This window comes from Lutra lutra, chromosome 6 (genome assembly GCF_902655055.1).
Source record: "Lutra lutra chromosome 6, mLutLut1.2, whole genome shotgun sequence".
Lineage (NCBI taxonomy): Eukaryota > Metazoa > Chordata > Mammalia > Carnivora > Mustelidae > Lutra > Lutra lutra.
Window position 1 is genome coordinate 114285717 of NC_062283.1, and position 21519 is coordinate 114307235.

At 34.7% G+C, this 21519-nt stretch overlaps 1 long non-coding RNA gene across 2 annotated transcripts; it reads right to left on the reverse strand.

The window, feature by feature from the left end:
* Positions 1 to 547: 547 nt before the first annotated feature.
* On the reverse strand, positions 548 to 15109 carry LOC125101724 (uncharacterized). 2 transcript variants are annotated; one of them, XR_007127901.1, is made up of 4 exons: positions 14970 to 15109; positions 13899 to 13998; positions 8875 to 8952; positions 548 to 753 (listed from the first exon to the last, which is right to left on the reverse strand). It is a non-coding gene; the product is annotated as an uncharacterized LOC125101724 (long non-coding RNA). The 2 variants fall into 2 exon arrangements; XR_007127902.1 differs by lacking the exon at positions 548 to 753 and adding an exon at positions 6855 to 6922.
* Between the last annotated feature and the right edge of the window lie 6410 nt (positions 15110 to 21519).

Consider the following 21519-nt stretch of genomic DNA (forward strand, 5'->3'; position numbering starts at 1 on the left):
CCTAAGAGCAGAGAACTGAGGGATGCCAGGGAGCTTATCCTGCGCTTTGAAGAGATTATCCCCCAAGTTCGCTGGCAGGCCTGCCGAAGGTGACCTGCCTGTTATCTCAGAACACTCCACACAGCAGAGATCATCAACACCATTATGGCCCAAACCTCCCGTAAATGCCTTTAAGCAGCTTTAGATAGAAGATATATGGCAGGGGCCTGGAGCAGAAAATTTCATCACCACAATTTCTCTGCTGGGCCCTTGTTTAGAAACATTGCTCACATCTTTTGGTTTGACAGGAAAACAGCAGCTGTTTTCTGCTCATGTGGCCATCTGTTCTTTATTGCTTATATTATTAACATTTACAAGGGCTAATTGGTATTTTGAAGTGACTAAGATGATTGATCAAGAAATACCCAACTATGTTTATCATAATGCCTGCTCTAAAACCGCCAAGGGTAGCAGCAGTTACTTAATGTTACCTCAACTTCAACTATTACATTGGCCCACCTGATCAAATTCTCTCAGTTTTTGTCATTAGGGAGCAACATCAAAATATTTACTTTTTTTTTTTTTTTAACTTAAATCTACTTAACCAAATCATATCAACACCCATCTCTCTGCACCACATTGCTTACTTCCTAGTTTGCTCTCCTGTTATGATTTAAGCTCTGGAGCTTAGGAGCCATGCTTAGTTCTCTCTCTTTCTAGAGTAACCACCAATTCTGGCATTTCATAGTTTTTCAGCAAATGTTTGGAGAAGACCTATAAATAAAACACTGCAGAAACCACATTATTAATTGCTAATCCTTTTCTGGCACTTACAATAAGAGTATAAAGTGCTTATTATATACAGTGTGTCATTCCATCTTTACAATAACCCTTGTAGATAGGAACAGCTTTTTTGTTCCTATAAATCCCAGTTTATGCTTAGACCAAAGAAGCCACTCAATACGTTTTTGTTGAGTAAACTTTCATAAGAATCCTCTAATGTAAGGCCCTATGAAAATATCTATTCCGCTAGGATCACATTAGGCATAAGAAAAATAATTTGTTCAAGATCTGATGCTGCTAAATTGTAGATTTAAGATTTGGACCCAAGTTTCTCTGATTCCATAACCCATTTACCTTACTACTTTTATGTACTATAGCTTGTAGATGAGGGAAAATACTAGATTCAGAGAGAAAGGAGGACACAAATATTAGGACAAAACAATCATCATTCTAAAGCATTTATGATCTATATTGTAATACGGAATAATGGAATTCATAGTGAAGTAAAAAGTAAATAAGTGGTGGCCCGTCAGCAGTGAAATGCATCGTAATTATGCTCTTGGATAGAAGAGAGAACTAATGGAAAAGAAGGTATTAAATTGAACCTTGAATAGGATCAAAGACATATAGATATAAAAAAGCCATGCTTAGCTTTGGGATCACATAGGAAATGTTACAGATGCGTAGTTTTTCTTGGTGTGATCAGAATAGAGAGAGTGTGACAGCAGTGGACAGGATGGAAGAATGAAGTTAATATCAGGTGCATTCATAGTACTGAGGAAATGCCTCAGATTCTAAGCTAAAGAATTGCTCATTCTTCTATAAATGATTAAGGGATTTTGAAAAAAAAAAAAAAGAGTAAAAGACATCTGATCTCTGATTTACTAACTCTATGAGGGTTACCTTGGAGGAAAAGAGATGAGAAGAGTCCATTAAGGGACCACTGCGAAGTATAGGTACGCAGTGACAGAGAGTCAACTAAATAAATTGCAGTAAGGAAGGAAATAATGGAGTAGTATAAACTACATCGCAGGCTAAGAGTCCATACGATTTTAGCGACAGATGAGTATGGTGCCCAGGGTGAGGGAGTGGGAGGAAAGGAAGAAGTCATAATGAATTCTGCAGTTTGTTGTGTCATATAAAGCCTTGAGCTACTTCATTGGAATTGATTTAGGTCATAGTCTCTCATCAGAGAACCATACTGCAACCACAGTAACAATATTTATTATTGAAATGCATTTATATTATACCTGATTCCAAAGGTTGTATGATAACCCATACTAACAAGAATAGGCTTTGTGTTTTTAAAAAGTAAGACAATTAATTCATTTCTTGTCAGTAAGGGCAGGCTCAATTTATGTATCTCTTTCTTCTTAAGGAAATTGCACTTTCTTTTTGCTTCGTTACTAATACCAGTTGCCTGATAGCTAATAAATAAAAACCTGGCATTCAGTAATCTGGAAACTACCAATATCCAATGGATAGACTGAGGAAACAAAGCAGTTGGAAAAGAGGCTAAAGTCAGGTGTTTCTGGTCAGATAATACATAAAGGAATCAAAGAAGAGATACAAGTGTTCTCTGGCATATTCTTTATGAAACTCAGGGTCATGTAATTTTCATAAATTTTCAATTGTCCACAGTATCTCTCTCGGTAGCCCACAAAGAGAGGAAAGCATAGCTTAAAAATTACTCTTCCTAAAGAAAAATAGGATATGACTCTAAGTTCCTTGATTCATCTGATTTAATTTTAATCTAAATTTATTTGTAGTGACTACTAATTATTCAATCATTTGAGTAGGATTTATGGTATAAGATAAGCGATTTTTTTTTCTAACACAGTTTGTTCTGGTTTTAACTGGTCAACGTATTTTAGGTCTCTTATGGTGAATAAAAATTCCTTGCTGTATGCTTCATATTTTGAAATCACAGTTTTTATTTTTATTTTTATTTATTTATTTATTTATTTTTTAAAGATTTTATTTATTTATTTGACAGAGAGAGATCACAAGTAGATGGAGAGGCAGGCAGAGAGAGAGAGAGGGAAGCAGGATCTCCGCTGAGCAGAGAACCCGATGTGGGACTCGATCCCAGGACCCTGAGATCATGACCTGAGCCGAAGGCAGCGGCTTAACCCACTGAGCCACCCAGGCGCCCGACAGTTTTTATTTTTATTGCTATTATCATACTCTGATATGTATGCTATCTCATCATATGTACACATATATGTATATATGCATTTACAATATAGAACACACATTGTGTAATAAATAATAACATAACATTTGTGCATATATTATACATACATATATATAATAGTGTGTACATAGTATATATGCAAACTCAATGACATTCATGATTACAATCTTCCAACCCAGAAATTTGGCCTCTTAAGGGAGGCTTAACCACAATTTCTTCTCAGATCACTTAAGGAATTGGGTGAAGAATAGTGCAAACTTTATGCTTTTATTAATTTTACCTGGATGTGGCTCAGACTCAGATTGTTTTTGAATATGTATATCTTTAAAATAATGTATTTATAAAAAGATTGGGAAAAATTTTTCCCCAAATTAAAAAAATTACCAAATCTCTACTTCAATCTTAACATGGTTCATTTTGTGCATTTGTTAAAATTTTGGTAACCTGGTGTATTAACTGCTTTTTTGTTGGTATCAAAGAGTTAATATACTTACTATAGTACTGATAAACTTCCAACCCCAAAACTTAGACTAGTGCGAAAATTGCACTAGAATTAGGGTACAAGGTCAACAAAGGAGCCGTCAAAAATCATATATAGGGGCACCTGGGTGGCTCAGTGGGTTAAGCCTCTGCCTTCGGCTCAGGTCATGATCTCAGGGTCCTGGGATCGAGTCCCTCATCGGGCTCTCTGCTCCACAGGGAGCCTGCTTCCTCCTCTCTCTCTGCCTGCCTCTCTGCCTGCTTGTGATCTCTGTCTATCAAATAAATAAAATCTTTAAAAAAAAAATCATATATAGAATACTATCTCACAACAAAGTAATGATATTCTTTCTTGTTTCTATGAAACATCTGTGACTAGCCTATAAGCCAGTGTACATGTGTGTACACACAAAAATATACAGTTCTTCATCTTCCCCATGTAAGAAAAAATAGTTATTTGGGAGGAGTTGACTATCCATTGGAGAAGAGTACTTGTTGAAAGTTTTGAGGTTTTTTTGTTTTTTGTTTTTGGTTTTGTTTTTTTTTTTTTTAAAGATTTTATTTTTTTATTTGACAGACAGAGATCACAAGTAGGCAGAGAGAGAGAAGGAGGGAGCAGGCACCCTGCGGAGCAGAAAGCCCAATGCAGGGCTTGATCCCAGGACCCTGGGATCATGACCTGGGCCAAAGGCAGAGGCTTTAACCCACTGAGCCATCCAGGCACCCCAGTTTTGAGGGTTTATCTATGTAAAGATGCATTCATAGTTCTTGAGCTTTTTCTGGGTATTGTGTTTATTTTGCAAAAAAAATTACAAATGATGTAAAAATAGCTCAAATGTTAGGGATAATAATCTGTGTGCATTTTTTGCAAACATATGATTATAGTAACCATTATGTTACCTTCCATCAACCCCCATAGGATTGGGAAAGTGATGGGGGGAATATAAGGGTAACATTTTAGTCCTTGGACCTATTTGAAAAGAATTCTTTAGATCCCATTTTTTTATTCTAATCATTTACACAGGGTTATGAATTTTTTATTTGCTGAAAATATATGTTCCAAGAGTAGCATTTAAATGGAGACAGTGTGAAAACAGAAAATATATCAGTAACTCCAAATTGAGGATGCTTTATGATGTAAAATGTAGAGATGAGATTGCTCATGTTCAGTTAAGCAAAGACAATGAGTGTAATCAGCAACATGTGCTGTGCCGAGCTACCTCTCAAAATAAACTAGGAGCATTTTTTTCCCATGTGTAATTACTGCTGATAATTAAGTTACATTCGAGGATTCTTCCTGAATTTTATATGGTTTTCAGTAAATAGTAGCCTTTCTAAAATTTAAATAAAATTATACATAATTGAGTTTTTCTTAGATATTAGGGCAAAAAATATGTTCAATTTTAATTTTCATAAAAGCTGAGGATCAGTTGTGGATTAGATCTGGAAAATCTACTTGTTCTGCATTTATGACTAATTGTAGTAGTTGAAAGATGAAATGGAACAGGAAGACATTCTTAATATAAATTAATATATTATAAGAAACAGAAAAGAAACAAAAATCCCACGTAATACGTGTGGAAAAAGTTACCTAAGTGGCTGCCCAGGAAGAATTGCTTCTTTGCTCTATTGCCCTTCCTTATTTTTGTAGGACAAGTTTTTCTTAAGCATACACACAAATAGAGATATTAAACCTATTTTTACATCTCTCATCTGCAATGTATTTTTTCTTTCTTTTTTTTTCTTTTCTTTTCTTTTTTTTTACTTTTCTTGTCATCATGAGAAGAGAATATCCAGTGGAGTAGAAAGAGCAGCAAATCTGAAAATAGAATTTCTGAGTTTGAATTGTGGCTTTGCTCCTTAAAAGTTATATGTTCCTGGAAAAGACATTAAATTACTGGATCTCTTTCCTCGATGTATATAGATTAGATAATTTCTAATACTCCTACTAAAAAAGTTTATTAACATTATAGAGTAATTTTTCTGGAGAATTTAAAGCAAAGAGAAAATATCTGACTCATGGAAGATTTTTTAATGCAGGACTGTTTGTTTAAGGGTAGAAAAAGTAAATCAAAACTGGCTACCTAACCACAGCCATGATCCAGAATGTACCAGGGACTTTAAATCAGCCTTCCTGTATTCCCAAGCTTCCCTTACCACCACGGAGGAAAGCCCAAATGGCCCCAAAAGACCTCTTTTATCTATAGCCAATTATTTGCAACTGAATTCTTCTTTCTTTCCCTCAATAAAAAATGACTGAACTTCTCTTCTTCTCCTGATCATATAAATCCATATTTCAACCCAGTCAGAGGTAATATCTAACTTATATAAAAACGTTTTAATAATCCATTTATTATTCTTAATGAAAGATAACATAGCCTACCTACAAATATATCTTCTAAAAATCAGATGTAATATTCTAAATGTAATATAAGAAAGAGAAATAAAATTCTTATAAAATATTCAGAAATAATAGTTTCTATTTTTTATCTTTTTTATAATCCCAGTTTATAGTAAGGGAAGCTTCAGAAATGCACTATTGTCTGATTGAGAATATTTTAATAATATTATCTTTTATTTAAAAGTTTGTATTTAACATAGGTCTTAAAAAGTTAGAACTCAACTGTAAAACTTTGGCTCCAATTGGCTTTTTTTTTTTTTTTTTTTTTAAGATTTTATTTATTTATTTGACAGAGAGAGATCACAAGAAGGCAGAGAGGCAGGCAGAGAGAGAGGAAGGGAAGCAGGCTCCCTGCTGAGCAGAGAGCCTGACGTGGGACTCGATCCCAGGACCCTGAGATCATGACCTGAGCCGAAGGCAGCGGCTTAACCCACTGAGCCACCCAGGTGCCCTCCAATTGGCTTTTTCAATGGTAGATTTTAATTACTTTGCCAACTTCTCAAATAATTGACCTATTGAAATGGTCTACTTCTTCTTTGATTGTGTTCTTTGGGACTATTGAATAACTTTATCTATTTTTCAAATCATTCATGATAAAGTTTCATGTTTTATAATTTTTGTCTCCATCATATCTCTAATCATGTGTCTTTTCATTCTCAATCATGTCCTGTATATTTTTGCTTTATTTTCTTTTTCCCTTAAATCAAGTCAATGTATTTTGCATATTTAATTACTCATTTTAAAGAATGAGCTTTTGCATTATTAATTATTAGTAGTAGCAGCAGCATTTTTAAAGTGACTTTAGTTATACAGACTCCACAGCTATACTACCAGTTTTTCAAACCTGATTGTTCACCTATTGTGCGATTGTAGGCAAGATACTCAATCACTCTGCATCTGAGTCTTTCTGTTCTCTTCCCAGAAATTCTCACTTCAAAGCTTTCTTAAAAAAGCCATGTATCACAAATCATAGGAAGTGACTAACGTATAGCAGTGCAATTTGCAATGGTGGATTTTGTTTATTCTTTTTACACTTGTTTCAAATCCTGATAAATCTTGGAACTGTTCCATGAATGATTCATCTATAAAAATAATTGTACCCTCAGGTCTCTTTCATCTACAAAGTCAATAAAAATAAAATAAAAACGCTGGGAAATGTGATCTGATCCAAGAGATGCTTTTTATCTCCTGGAAAGCTGTGTGGATGTGCTCTTCCATGTTGTGTGTGCCTTAATAAAAAGGGTCCTCTATGACTTCGTACATTGCGCTGCAGCATCTGGTGAGGATAGTCTTGTGTAGTGCATGTCTAAAAGGACTTTGGCGAAAAAATGAGGTAAATTATACAGAATAGACCATCTTTTATTATTCCTATCATTGCAGAAATTTCTATTGGATATTTCTGGTTTTAATATTATCAAATGTAGTAAAAAGTTGGTCATAAGAGTTACATATGCTATATAATATTATATCACGTATATTATGTTATTTAAAATTGTATATATACAGCCTTAGGATTACTTTATTGTCTCATAAACAAACATGATGACATGATGATATAATTTAAAACTTTTTAAGAATCAGACCAGTCATTTAGCGTTGTCATAACCATTTTGTTATAAGGGTATACCTTATAATCTAAATAAATAAAAGGTCAGTGAATGAGAAATCAGGTAATGTTTTAAAAATCATTATGTTGTCTCTGTTGTATAACAGCTCCACAGATCCTATGGAGTGGATCTTGTCTGAAGTGTAGTGCTCATGTTTTTAGGTAACAGGTGCACACATGTGTTATGAAGGATAAAGAATGGGACTTGTATTCTATATAGAGGGAAATAGAATATTTGCATGAATGGAAGATATAAGACAGCCCAAAGACAAAACCAGGAATATTTATATAACATAAGGTTAATTTTGTGTTCTATTTTAAAAAATACTTAATAGAAGGACAAACAGTTTTGGAAAAGTACGAGGAAGATGATAAAGGTTCATCATTGCCATTAAAACTAACTTGACTTAGAAAATGTAATACCTTTAAGGAGAGTTGCACTCTGATTGGTCTTCTAGGTTAAATACTCTTCAAAATGTACTTCCAGATAAATAAATGAGTTCCTGATCTGGGATTTTGTATTGAAAGGCAATGATTTTGATGGTTTTGACAGAGTTGAGGGAGAGCCATTGTTTATGAAAATATTTGGTCAAGAGAATAGGGGAGGATATTAATCTCCCTGTTTGTTAAGGCAGTGTTTGAAGAAACTAGATAAGAATATAGAGTGATTAGAACATGGCGTGAAATGTCTCTTTAAGTGAAAATATTATTTGTCACAATCCACTGCCTATTCAGTAACTTTTAGTGGTAATGCTTAAAGGGTCTAAATGTGTTAAAGCTCTGGGATCTATGGAAAGGCATACATCTTCTGTCAAGATCAGAGACGCTCAGCATTGGTTTCATATTAGAATTACCCGTGGAGCTTTTAAAACTGCTGTTGCGAAGGGCTTACCCACACATATTAAATCAGAAGCTCTAGGGATGAAGCCCATAAAGTGGTAGTTTTACAAAGCTCCCCAGGTGATTCTAATGGGCAGCTAGATTTGAGAACTTCTGACTTAGATTAAAGGACTTAAAATTTTCTTTTTAGTTTTCAATTTTTTATGAGATATCACACCTCATTCACCAAAACAGAGGTTTTTAATTTTTAAAAAATAATTTTAATGTTGCATCTAGTTAGTGGTAAACGTACTTTAAAACAACATAATATTAATATTAATGTATGTTATTTAGAAAATATAAAATATAATCTAACATTTACAATCAATGAGAAGCATCTCCTTCTAGACCCAATTATCTAATTTTTCTTGGCAATTAATAACAGCTTAGGAGCTTCAGCAATCAGACATTTCAGAAAATCACTGTATTCTGGATTTCATGTCACTACTTTTAGAAAAAGCTTCACCTTGCCCCTAAGCAAGGAATCACAGCTTAAATTTGTCATTTAACTAACTGCTACTTAAGCCACTTGAATTGAGTTGTCCTTACCCAATTATAATTCAGGTAATGAGATTGTCGACTCCACAATCCTTTTTCTTCACGCTCCTCTTTTCCTTAGCATTCCATCTAATTTGGAAGGATATAAGAAATAACTGACTTTAGCTTCCTGTTACTTCAATTTGAACCACAAATCTGGGGTAAAAATAAAGTTAGAACTAGCCGCAGACCCAGTCTTCCATGGTTCTCAAATCATAGCTAGGTCTTAATTTCAGTTAGGTTTTTCTATGTCCCTATTTAACACTTGTTTCAAATGGCCATCTTTAACTGAAATTTACATAGTATAACATTCTATGGTTTATACATTGCTTTTTATTTGTATGTTCAGTTCATGATCTATGATAACCTTAAAAATTAGGTACTATCTTCCATTTCTAAGATACAGTGGAATTTAGAGAGATTAAATTTTTTGCTTAAATTCTCACAGTTAATAAATGGCAGTGTTGGGACTTGGATATGATATTCTTTTTTTTTTTTTAATATTTTATTTATTTATTTGACAGACAGAGATCACAAGTAGGCAGAGAGGCAGGCAGAGAAAGAGAGAGGAGGAAGCAGGCTCCCTGCCAAGCAGAGCGCCCGATGCGGACCTTGATCCCAGGACCCTGAGATCATGAACCGAACACAGAGGCCCAACCCACTGAGCCACCCAGGCACCTCTAGGTGATATTCTAAACCTAAGGCCACGTGATTTTTCTAGAATGTCATGCAATGACTTTTTTTTTTTTACATCCACAGATATATTCTACAACTTTCTGATTTTCATGATCAGAAAATAGAAGTCATTCACTGTATGTTTAACTACATAATGGAACCATTTTTCCCATAGTAAAGGAACCTACTTTTTCTTCCTTATGTCTCACTAAGTATTGTATTATATATTCTGTGTTTATAACACAGGGAAGTAACTACTACATGTGGAATACCCAAATATGTAAGGAACAATACAGAGAACAAATTAGGATTTAAATTTGGAATCTAAGTACCCATGAAATTCGCTTTGTAGATTAACAGAATTAAAGCAGGTTGAAAATTTCTAAGTTTAAAGCCTACTTTCTAGATCCATTATTACTAACTTCAAAAGAATATCAACGTTGGGAGGATTTTCTATTTCATGGAGGGAGTTTTCTTTGCAGCTTTAGATGGGGATGATTTCTTCAGATAATTCTCATCTTAGAATGACAAAAGTGTGTGTGACAATGCTTTCTGATTTATGTTTGGAAGATTTTGAGATTGGTGAATAGGTGTTAAATTTATTCATATAAATTCTAACAATCTCAATTATTTTTTGTATGACGTTCTTTCATTATTCCTGAGTTTGAAATCTTCTATATTCTCTACTCAGCTTTAGACTTTTATTTCTAATTATACACTGACACTGGGTATTTCGCAAGCGTCACAAAATCAACATGTCTCAAACTAAAGTACTCTTCTGTCGCTCACTTACTTACCCTTCACTGAAAACAAATACCACTCCTGTATTTGAATTCCTTATCTTGGTGAGTTACATTACCATTCACAGGGAATAACCCAACTATGAACTTATCATCCTAATTCCTTCAACATTTTTACTTTTGAAAGTTATAATTTTCACTTGTTAAGTCCTAATATACTTACCATTTAAATCTCTCTTGAGAAATATCTTCTTGTTAGTATAACTCCTGCCATTGTCTGTGCTCAGGTGTTCACTGGGTTCAACTGGATGGACAATTGCATCACCTACCAGATTGTCATTCTTCCTCTAGGTCCTCCTCACCTAATTACAAACTGTACAACTACTGAAACTCTTTTGAGTCCCTTCCTTTGTTATGTTCATAAAAATGTTTGCTATTCTTTTAGGGTTAAGTTCAACATGAAAGTCCCTAACTATCCATCTAATCAAGCTGCTCTCCCATCATACAAATTCCATGAACGAGCTGTGAAAGTTTCCCCCTCATTCCTTTCCCTAATGGCTTGATGCAACTTGTGATGAATGTCACTTCCTCAGTGAGGCTGTCCCTGACCACCTAAACTAGAGTAGTCTCCTGGTCACTTTCTATCACGTCCTCTTATTTTAATTATAGGCACAACACTCATAACTAATTTTCCTTTGTTTGTTCAGTATCTGCCCTTATTGGAATGAAAACTAGACTTTGTATGGCTTGTTTACTACTCTGTTTCTAGAGTATAAATCTCTGGTTGAAACATAAATGCCAGTTAAGTATTTGTTGTGTGAATTTCATTTTTCTGCTGGGGATAGTCTTTCTTCTTTTCCTTGTGGGGACATCTTGCTAATCCTTTAAGACATATTCCAAATGTTACCTTTTTCTTGATAACCTTGCCAGGCACTGTTAATTGGCCTTTTTCTTCTGCTCTCTTAGCCCTTGGCACATTCCTCTATTATAAGTCTTATCAATTTCTATTATTTTGTGTGTCTGTCTTCCCCAGTAAACTCTGAACTTTTCAAGAATCCAAGCTATGAGTTGTCCATTGACAGTGACTGTTGGTGTCTATTTCTGTGAGTTTTCATGAGAGATGCAGTATGTTGAGGAAATATTTTTTTTATATAGCTCAGTGAGAAAGTATGGATCTTTTCATAATGATAATTGTAATAATACCTTTCTTAATTTTGTTAATCATTATGAGATCATTATGTAGGGAATACAAAGGACAGTCATTGAGTATAAAAATAAAGTTTCCTACTTTTTTAGAGAAGAGGTTAAAAAGAACACGGATAAGTACAAAATGATACTCATCTAAGTTAATAAAAAGACTTTTTATTTGTTTATTTCTTTTAAGATTTTATTTATTTATTTCACAGAGAGAGAGCACAAAGTGAGTGGAGCGACAGGCAGAGGGAGGAGAAGTAGGCTCCCCACTGAGCAGGGAGCCCAGTGTGGGACTTGATCCCAGGATTCTGGGATCATGACCTGAGCCAAAGGCAGACACTTAACTGACTAAACCACCCAGGTACCCCATAAAGAGACTTTTAAAAAATAAGTTAATAAAGTATTGCTGACTTATGCTTCAAGACAAATAGTTTTCATGTGCACTGTTTTTAGAATGTATAAGTACTCATAAATAAATGTATTTAAATCATATAAGTTTTAGAATTTTACAGGACTTATTAAGTGTTTGTAGGCCTAGGTTCCCTTAAACAAACAAACAAATAAATCTGAAGCAAGCCTTAGTGCTAATATTTTATTGGATGGTGCAAAACCAGAGCAGGTGAAGTGGAGAAAAAGACAAATGAAGCAGGGAATGATGAGAAATAAATACAATACATACAATACAATATGATACAATACAATACAATACATTATATTACATACTCGCTATTGTTTTATGATGAGCTGTAGAGAAAGAACAACTAGCTGCTTGGCATGTAAATCTATTAGGCTACCTGGGGAATCTCCAGTAAGTTGGTTTTGAAAACATTGCCTCAGAATAGTCTATCAGCACAAGAAAGGAGATGGGATAAATCATACAGAGAGGGGAGCTAGCATGTATCTGCTGGTGTGTTCTATCTCTCATCTCCCTTTGGTCTAATTTCCCATTTGGGGAGAGTTAACTCCCCCACTTCTTCAGTTGATATCAACCTTGATCCTTTGGCCACTTCTGGGGAGGCCAGACTCCATGCCTTAAAATATGGTGCTTCATTCTGCTTTTAAGTAGTAGGAAGAGAGATCGTATCCCAGGCAAAGTGTGGGCTGAAACCTGGTTAATGGTTCAGATGAAGTTAATAGGGCCCCAAAGGTGACTGAAATGTAACAAGTACCAGGATGAAGGGAGTAGGAGAGAGCAAAAGAATCTGAGAAGATACATAGGGCCTATAATCTACCCCTTGACTTATCTGGATCCTTTCATGTTGCCCCATTGTGTGTCTTCAGCAATATAATATGAAGCTAAGCAGCCCCAGAATCTCCTTGAGCTAGTGGACAGTCATGATCTCATAGACTACAGACAGAAACATAAATAAAACAAGTTACAATTCTTGTTGATGACCCCAGTCTTTGGACTAGGACTACTCCATCTTACTTCCGGGACACCCAATTTTATATTTCCCTTATCATAGTCCAGCACATTACTGCCCTAGATTACTTCCTGGTGAGTTACCCAGAATTTCATCACTGATAGTATGAACAGATTCTGTTTGTTTGTTTGTTTGTTTGTTTAGGGTATGGTTGTGATTGATGGTTATCACTGGACAAAGAAAGACACAGGGAAGTCCCTGGGTCTTAATCTCTGAATCTTACTACTGCTTGTTTTCTTAAGAACTTCTTTTTGACATTGGGCCTTTGACTGGTCCCTGACTTTTTCCTCCAATTCTATTTCATGTTTCAGTGTCACCCTACCTTTTTCCTAGCCTACCTTTTTCAGCACTGCTAAAAGATCAACTCTTTCTTAACTCAGGGACCTTGGACGTCTTAACTTTTGGGGACACTCGGTGTTCTTGTTTAAAGACTATAGAAAGAAATGTAGGAGATAGATTTTCATGAAGATGGTTTTGTGTTGATCATGTGGTGAAGAAGAGTAGGCACTTCCTCTGTTGTCACTTGGCTTTCAGTGTAGTATGTCACCAAGACTGAAAAAGTAGGAGGGAGATTGTGAAAGATTGTGGAAAGAGGTTATAGAATGATACTATTGGAGAGTAGGAAGGCAGGTGTAGTTCACAAGTATATTGGGTTTGCTGAGGGCATGTTGAATATCTATTTGGAATTTCTGACCAAAAATTTCAAGCAAAACCAATCAACTTTACCAGATTGTTTGTGCTAAATTGTTCAGGTCCATGGGTGCAGGCACAAGTAAATGGTTGAGTTTGTCCAGGGAAAGCAAAATCAAAGAGAAAAATGCTAAGAGAGGTAAGGCTTTATATAAAGTGGTGAATTTAAGTGATGAGTTGTGGCATTTAAACTGGACAAAGAGGAGTGAAGCCAAGAGCTGATGTCAGTGAGAAATGAAGCAGAGTCATGTCTTGGGGATTTTGAAAAGGTGAAGATTTATACTAGTGAGTTAAAAATACTACAGATACTTACCAGAGAGAGAGAAAGAGAGAGTAGCTGTTTGTCAAGGTTTTAGTGGAGGTCTCAATTTCAGGTGATGACAAAATTGATTGTTCACAAAGGCAATGTATACCTGTGGTGACATGAAAGAGAATCTCAGTGGAGATGATGTCAAGCAACTGAGAGACTTAGATATTAAATGGTTAATCTATGTACATATTGAAGTCATTGACAATAATGGCAAGAATTGGCTAGAGAACTGGGGAGAAACAAGGAGAAAAAACTAGCAATGATAGTGATGAGGAGTCTATGTGAAGGAAGAGGAAAACAGTGACATAGTTGGATGGCCTGAGGGTCAAACAATTGAATTTTCTTTATTCTGGAAATTTACTGTAAAGTCACACCCTATCTTTTGGTCCTGAGTTACCTGGAATCTAAGAGAAAATTCAAGGTACTTTAGAAAACTGCAGGTGAAATGTTTCCTCAGGGAAAAGTTCTTTTGTTGTGATATTCTACCTTATAAAAAATACCTGACATTTCTAAAGTGATTTTGAAAGAGTGAAGTCATTACTTTCTATCTGTTATTAAATCTTTTAACTTAATTTCTTCATTTTATTAATATAATTTTCCCAAATGTCATTTTAATGGAAAATTAATGTCAGTTTCTGCCAGTTTTACTAACAAATTGTCTATAAATCAAATTTTAGTGTCACAAATAAAACACTGAAAATATATAGAATACTTTATTGGTTTAATTGTTATGCTACAAACATAAATGCTTTTTCTACCTCTGTGACATTTTACAAATCAAAGGAATACTCCATTGAAGTCAAAGGACTTAGATAAAATCTTGCTTATATTGATTACTCTTTAACCTTGGGCGGGTAACTGCCATGCCAGGATTTCCACTCCTGCAAAATAGAATACTTGTTCTATCTAAACTTATGGGCTTGTGATGTTGGGTTGGGAATATAGCGATCCGGGTGAAGTCTCCTTTCAGTAAGTTGACCATGAAATGTGTTATTATGTAAATGAGTTACTCTGTTTTTTCATGGTATCCAAAACACAAACAAAAACATGGCATGTATGCTTCAGTGGACTCACATGCTATAGTTGAGGAACACATAGGAGGATAATGTCCGGGAATTCTTCATTCTTATGTGAAAAGGCCAATGGCTACATCATTAGCTTTGTAATGAAGCCATGTTCTGCCCTTAGTAGAATTTTTCTATGGGATTTTAACATCTCCTGTTCAGGAGACACAACTTCCTCAGGGAATGATGCTGACATCACAATGGGGTTTATGTGTTTTGGATTTTGATGTGTTTTGGATTATTGCCGTGTTTGGATCTTATCTTGTCATTTCACATGTTTCTATTGTGCTAGCTGTGCATAGGAAAATGACCATGTGTCCTAATAGGATAGCCATATGTGGCTATTACTTTAAAGCCATGAAACAAAATGTTGAATATCAAGGCACAGCTATTACTTACTGCTTTGGCACTAACCTGGCCTTTACGTCCTGTGACTGCTTTGTCAACCACTGAAGGGCGGCATGCTAGCTTTCTCTAATTTGTTCTTTCTTCTCTTAATGTTATGAGAGTTAGCAAAGATACCTATGGCTTCCCTGGCAACTGCCAATGTCATTCCAATAGACAATTGTTTTTTAGCACTAAAAATCTGACCAAAATGAAGTAAAATGTTAGTGAAATGGCCCATGAGCATGTTCATTTGGGGGATTATAACTACACAGGTAATTTATATCTTCAGCTATTCTCCCCTTTTACTCCTTTCTTTCTTGAATCATCCAGATCAATAGGGGCTTACATTCATCCTAAATGATACCTTTTGTATCTGACCCATTAAACACCCTGATTGAAATACACCCATTGTCAATAGCAGTTCCAGCTCTAGGCAGTTGCTCCAGACTTTTGGTTTACTCTTCTGCTGCAAACTTCTTGATCTGTAGAAAAAAAAAAAAAAAAAAACAAAAAACAAAAAACAAACAAACAAAAAAAGCTATTTCTGTTCCTTATAATTTAGAAACTTCGTGGTCTAGACTCTCTCTTTTAATCTTTTGGTCTTCTTAGATTTGCTTTCCTTCTCTTTCCATTCTGCCCTCAACCCTGGTGTGTCCTGGGGTTCTCAGATCTCCTCACTTCAATCCTGGTTTTATGGAAACTGCCTGTTGCCTGCAAGTGAGTAGAAGCAGAATTTGGGTGTTTGCCCAGAATTTTAAATTAACCTGGTTTTCCTGCCATCCTCCTTAGGCAGTGGATGAATTTTATATTCATGCTTAGGCTTTATCATGATTTAACGAGGGGACATAAAAGTTGCTAACTCTGCATTTGTTTGTTAAGAAAATGTATTGAATTAATTTTTTATTGAGGTATAATTGACATGTAACATTATATTAGTTTCAGGTGTACCACACGGTTATTCGGTATTTGTATACACTGAGAAATGATCACCACAATTAGTCCAGTTACCATCTGTTACCATAGTTACAGAATTCTCTCTCTCTTTTTTTTTTTTTTTCTTTTTGTGGTGATGAGAACTTTTAAGATATGCTCCCTTAGCAACTTTCAAATATATAATACAATGTTATTGACTATAGTGACCATGCTGTACATTAGGTCTCCATGACTTATTGAACTAGATGTTTGTACCTAATGACCCACTTCACCCATTTGCCCACTTCCCACTCCTCTTTCTTTCTGACAACCACTAATCTGTTCTCCATATCTATGAACTTGGTTTCTTTTTTCTTTTATTTTTTTAAATTCTGTATATAGTGAGATCATATAGTATTTCTTTCTCTCTCTGATGTATTTCATTTAGCATAATGCCCTCAATTCTATATTTGGTGTTGCAAATTTCTATAGATGGATAATATTCCATCATATATGTATACAATACCTACTTTATCCATTCATCCATTGACGGATACTTAGGTTGTTTCCATATCTTGGCTATTGTAAATAATACTGTAATGAACATGGGTGGGGAGAGTGCATATATCTTTTCAAATTAGTGCCAAAAGTGGAATTGCTGGGTCATATAGTAGTTCTATTTTTTTTTAAGATTTTATTTATTTATTTGAGAGAGAGAAAGACAATGAGAGAGAGCACGAGCGAAGAGAAGGTCAGAGAGAGAAGCAGACTCTCCGTGGAGCTGGGAGCCCGATGCGGGACTCGATCCCAGGACTCCAGGATCATGACCTGAGCCGAAGGCAGTCGTCCAACCAACTGAGCCACCCAGGCATCCCAGTTCTATTTTTTTTTAGGAAAAATACTCCATACTGTTTTCTAAAGTGACTGCACTTATTTACATTCCCAGCAGGGCATAAGGTCTCCATTTTCGCCACATTCTCATCAACACCTGTTATTCTTGTTTTGTTTTTTTTTTTTTTTATAACAGCCATTCCAGCAGGTGTGAGGTGATATTGTGGTTTTGATTTGTTTCCCTGATGATGAGTGATATTGAGCATCTTTTCATGTGACTGTTGGCCATCTGTATGTTTTCTTTAGAAAAAAGTGTCTATTCAGATTCTCTGCCCATTTTTCACTTGGGTTGTTTATTGCTTTGCTGCTGAGCTATATGAGTTCTTTATGTATTTTCAGCAGTAGCCAGTTATCAGATATTCACAGATATTTTCTCCCATTCAGTAGGCTGCCTTTCCATTTTATTCATGATTTGCTTTGCAGAAGCTTTTTAGTTTGGTATAATTCCACTTGTTTATTTTTGCTTTTATTGGCTCTGCTTTTGAAGTTAGATGCAGAAATCATTGTCAAGACCAATGTCAAGAAGCTTAATGTCTATGTTTTCTTCTAGAACTTTATGATTTCAGGTCTTACCTTCAAGTCTTTAATCCACTTTAATTATTTTTTATGGTGTAAGATAGTAGTCTAGATTTATTCTTTGCATGTGGCTGATTTTTAGTTTTCTCAACACCGCTTATTAAAGAAACTGCTTCTTGCCTCCTTTATCATAAATCAATTGACTGCAGATATGTGGGTTTATTTCTGGAACCCCTATTTTGTTCTATTGATTTATGTGTCTTTTTTAAAATTTCAATATCATACTGTTTTGGTTACTATAGTTTTGTAATACAGTTTGAAATCAGGGCTTGTGACGCCTGCAGCTTTGTTCTTCTTTCTAAGATTGCTGTGGCTATTCAGGGTCTTCTGTGGTTCCATACAAATTTAGGATTGTTTGTTTTACTTCTGTGAAAAACACTACTGGAATTTTGATAGGGATTGCACTAAATCTGTAGATTGCTTTGAGCAGTATGGATATTTTAATGATATTTGTTTTTCCAATCCATAAACACAAAGTAGCTTTCCTTTTATTAGCATCATCTTCAATTTCTTTCATCAATGTCTATAGTTTTCTGTGTACAGGTCTTTCACCTCCTTAATTTGATTTATTTCTTAGTATTTTATTCTTCTTGATGCAATCGAACCTGAGATTTTCTTAATTTCTCTTTCTGATAGTTTGTTAGTATATAGAAAGCAACATATTTTTGTATATTAATTTTGTACCTTGTAACTTTACTGAATTTATTTATTGGTGCTAAGAGGTTTTTTTGGTGGAATCTTTACAGTTTCTTATATAAAATATAAAATCATATCTGCATGATGGTCTACAAATAGTGACAGTTTTACTTCTTCCTTTCCAATTTGGATGACTTTTATATATTTTTTCTTACGAAACTGATCTGGCTAGGACTTCCAATGCTGTGTTAAATAAAAGTGGTGAGAGTGGGCATTCTTGTCTTATTCATGCTCTTAGAGGGAAAGTTTTGATCTTTCAGTTGAGTATGATGTTAGTTTGACATATATGGCCTTTATTATGTTGTTATGTTACCTCTACGCATACTGTATTGAGAATTTTTATCATAAATAGAACTTGAATTCTGTTAAATGCTTTTTATGCATCTATTGAGATGATCATATGATTTTTATCCTTTATTTTGTTAATGTGGTTTATCACACTGATTGATTTGCAGATGTGGAAACTTCTTTGCATCCCTGGAATAAATCCCATTTAATCATGTTGTATGATCCTTTTAATGTATTGTGGAATGTGGTTTGCTGTTATTTTGTTGACTTACACATTTTTGCATTGATCTTCATCAGTGATATGGGCCTGTAATTTTCTTTTCTTGTGGTGTCCTTGTCTGGTTTCGGTATCAAGATCATGTTGGCCTTGTAAAATAAGTTTGGAAGTGTTCTTCCTCTTCAATATTTGGGGATATTTTGACAAGGATTGGTATTAGTTCTCTGGCAAGGGAATTTAATTAAAAGTAGAGTGTTATTTTAGGGTGTTCTTGTGTTTTCTTTTTACTTTGTGTTGTGGTAAGGAGGAAAGTATAGTTTCATTATCCAAAATGTTTTAATTCCAGCTTTCTGTTTTCTTCTGATTTTAACTTTGTGCAAATATTGCTTTTGGTTTATTTATTTTGTTTTGTATTTTAAAAAAAAAGAAAGAAAGAAAGTTTCCTAAGAAGCCATAAGAGGGGATTCTGTGCTGGCAAGAGATTAGGTTCTGACTGAGTTACTGAGTTCTTTAAGAAATTCTCTTCACTTGGTTCATTGGATTTCAGTGTTTTTTTTTTTAATAAATGGTGGTTTTATTTGTTTGTCTGTTGTTTTTTGTATTGTTTGTTTTAAGGAAAGCATTGGTTTGTCTGATTTGGTAAACTTCTTTTGTTTCTTTAGAAAACTTAATTTTAACCACTTGTTATCCTCCTTTTTGTTCACCAAACCTCCAAGATATCCTCCCTTTTCAATCACCTCTTTGTCCCTCAGAAGTTGCGCCTCACCCAAAACGTTAACCTCTGGTCTCATAACCTTTGAGCCCCTTCCTTTTCATTTCCCTGTAGTTAATGTTCTGTCTACCAGGTTCTCATGCTTCTGTTTTTCTCTTATGTTGAGACTCTCTCTTTCAAGAATTATTTTTATCTCCAGGGATTCCACTATCTTCATCTATTTTCTGCACAATTAACCTGATTCTCTTCTCTGACTTGGGTCCAAATTTGACTCTGCTTATCTTAGTTGTTTATTTCCTTAAATCCATAGAATTCAAAAATTATAACGTTTTTTGTCAATCAGTTATTCGGTAGAGTGGTTTATAGGTGGTTTCATTTGTTCTCTTTAATGATCTGTATCATTTTGGAAGACATATGGAGAAATTGGATTTAGGTGACTCCTATTATAAGAACTCTTCTTCATGTTATTTAAACATTCATGTCTGATACTTTCTAGGTACTCTAAGTTTTTAGTTTTCAGTAAAATTTTATCTTCTTGAATATCTATTTCTGATTTTATCAGAAAAATAGTATATATAAATGGAAACTCTGGAAGATAATGGTTCTCCAGAGAGTTACTTTTGCCTTTCATTAATAATTAGGATAAGGATAATGGTAGTTCTTGACCACCTTAATATGATATTGAAAGGACTAGAAATGGACTTCAGACCCTGTGAGAAACCATTTTATGGTCTTCTTATTCATATAGTACAGTGCTTTGGGGTCCCCACCAAAAGTCTTGGGTTTACCAGAGTTTGTGTTCCTTGTTTATACCTGAATTTTCTTTCTTTCTTATTTTTCCCCCTCCCTGCTACATGGATCTGCAACAAACAAACAAACAAACAAAATCAACAACAACAACAACAACAAAACTATATTCAGTTTCTTAGCTTTCAGTTCATTACTTTTGCATTCTGCAAGTACTTTGAGTGGAAAATGCCTCCAAAACCCATTCTTAGCCCTACTTACCTCTTCAGATTTCTCTTTGTCTTTGGTTATGTACCTGCAAATCATTTTTTCTTGAAAAGTATGCAACGAACTTAAATAGATTTTTAAGTGCATTTTTCTATTCTATTATTTTTTTTTTAAGATTTTATCTATTTCTTTGACAGAGAGAGACTCAGCAACTGAGGGAAAACAAGCAGGGAGAGTGGGAGAAGCAGGCTTCCCACCAAGCAGGGAGCCCGAGGTAGGGCTCAATTCCAGGACCCTGGGATCATGACCTGAGCCCAAGGCAGATGCTTAACAACTGAGCCACCGAGGCGCCCCTAGATTATTTCCATTATATGTATGTATGTATGGGAGGTTTGGTCTGAAAACCATGGTCTACCTTTATCAGAACATCTTAAATGCTTTATCTCATTTTTATTTGTTGTCCAAGGTTATTGATTAGTCTTTCAGCTTTATTTTGATTTGTTTAATATCACAAATTAGATACTATTATTACTGATTTATACGACCAGTGCTTATATAGATTACCTGATATATTTTCCGTTTTCTTTACTTGGCTTTCCTACTTCAACAGAGTTATTTCTAGGATCATTTTTCATCTCCCAGAATACTAAACTCTCTATTTTCTTTTACTGAGTTTCTTCTGTTTCTAAGCACTTTAAGTTTCTTTTCATTTTCTGAACATGTCTTTATTTTACTCTCATTCTCGAATGATAATTTTCATTGGTTCTCTGCATTTTTACTGCTGTGTGGATTTCTTTTATTTTCTTCATTTTCTATGGTTTTTATTTGTCCCATTTGGAATTGATCATGACTCCTGAATGAATGGACTCAAGTCCTTCATGCATTTGAGGAAATTCTCAAAAACTGCCTATTCAAATATGATTTTCC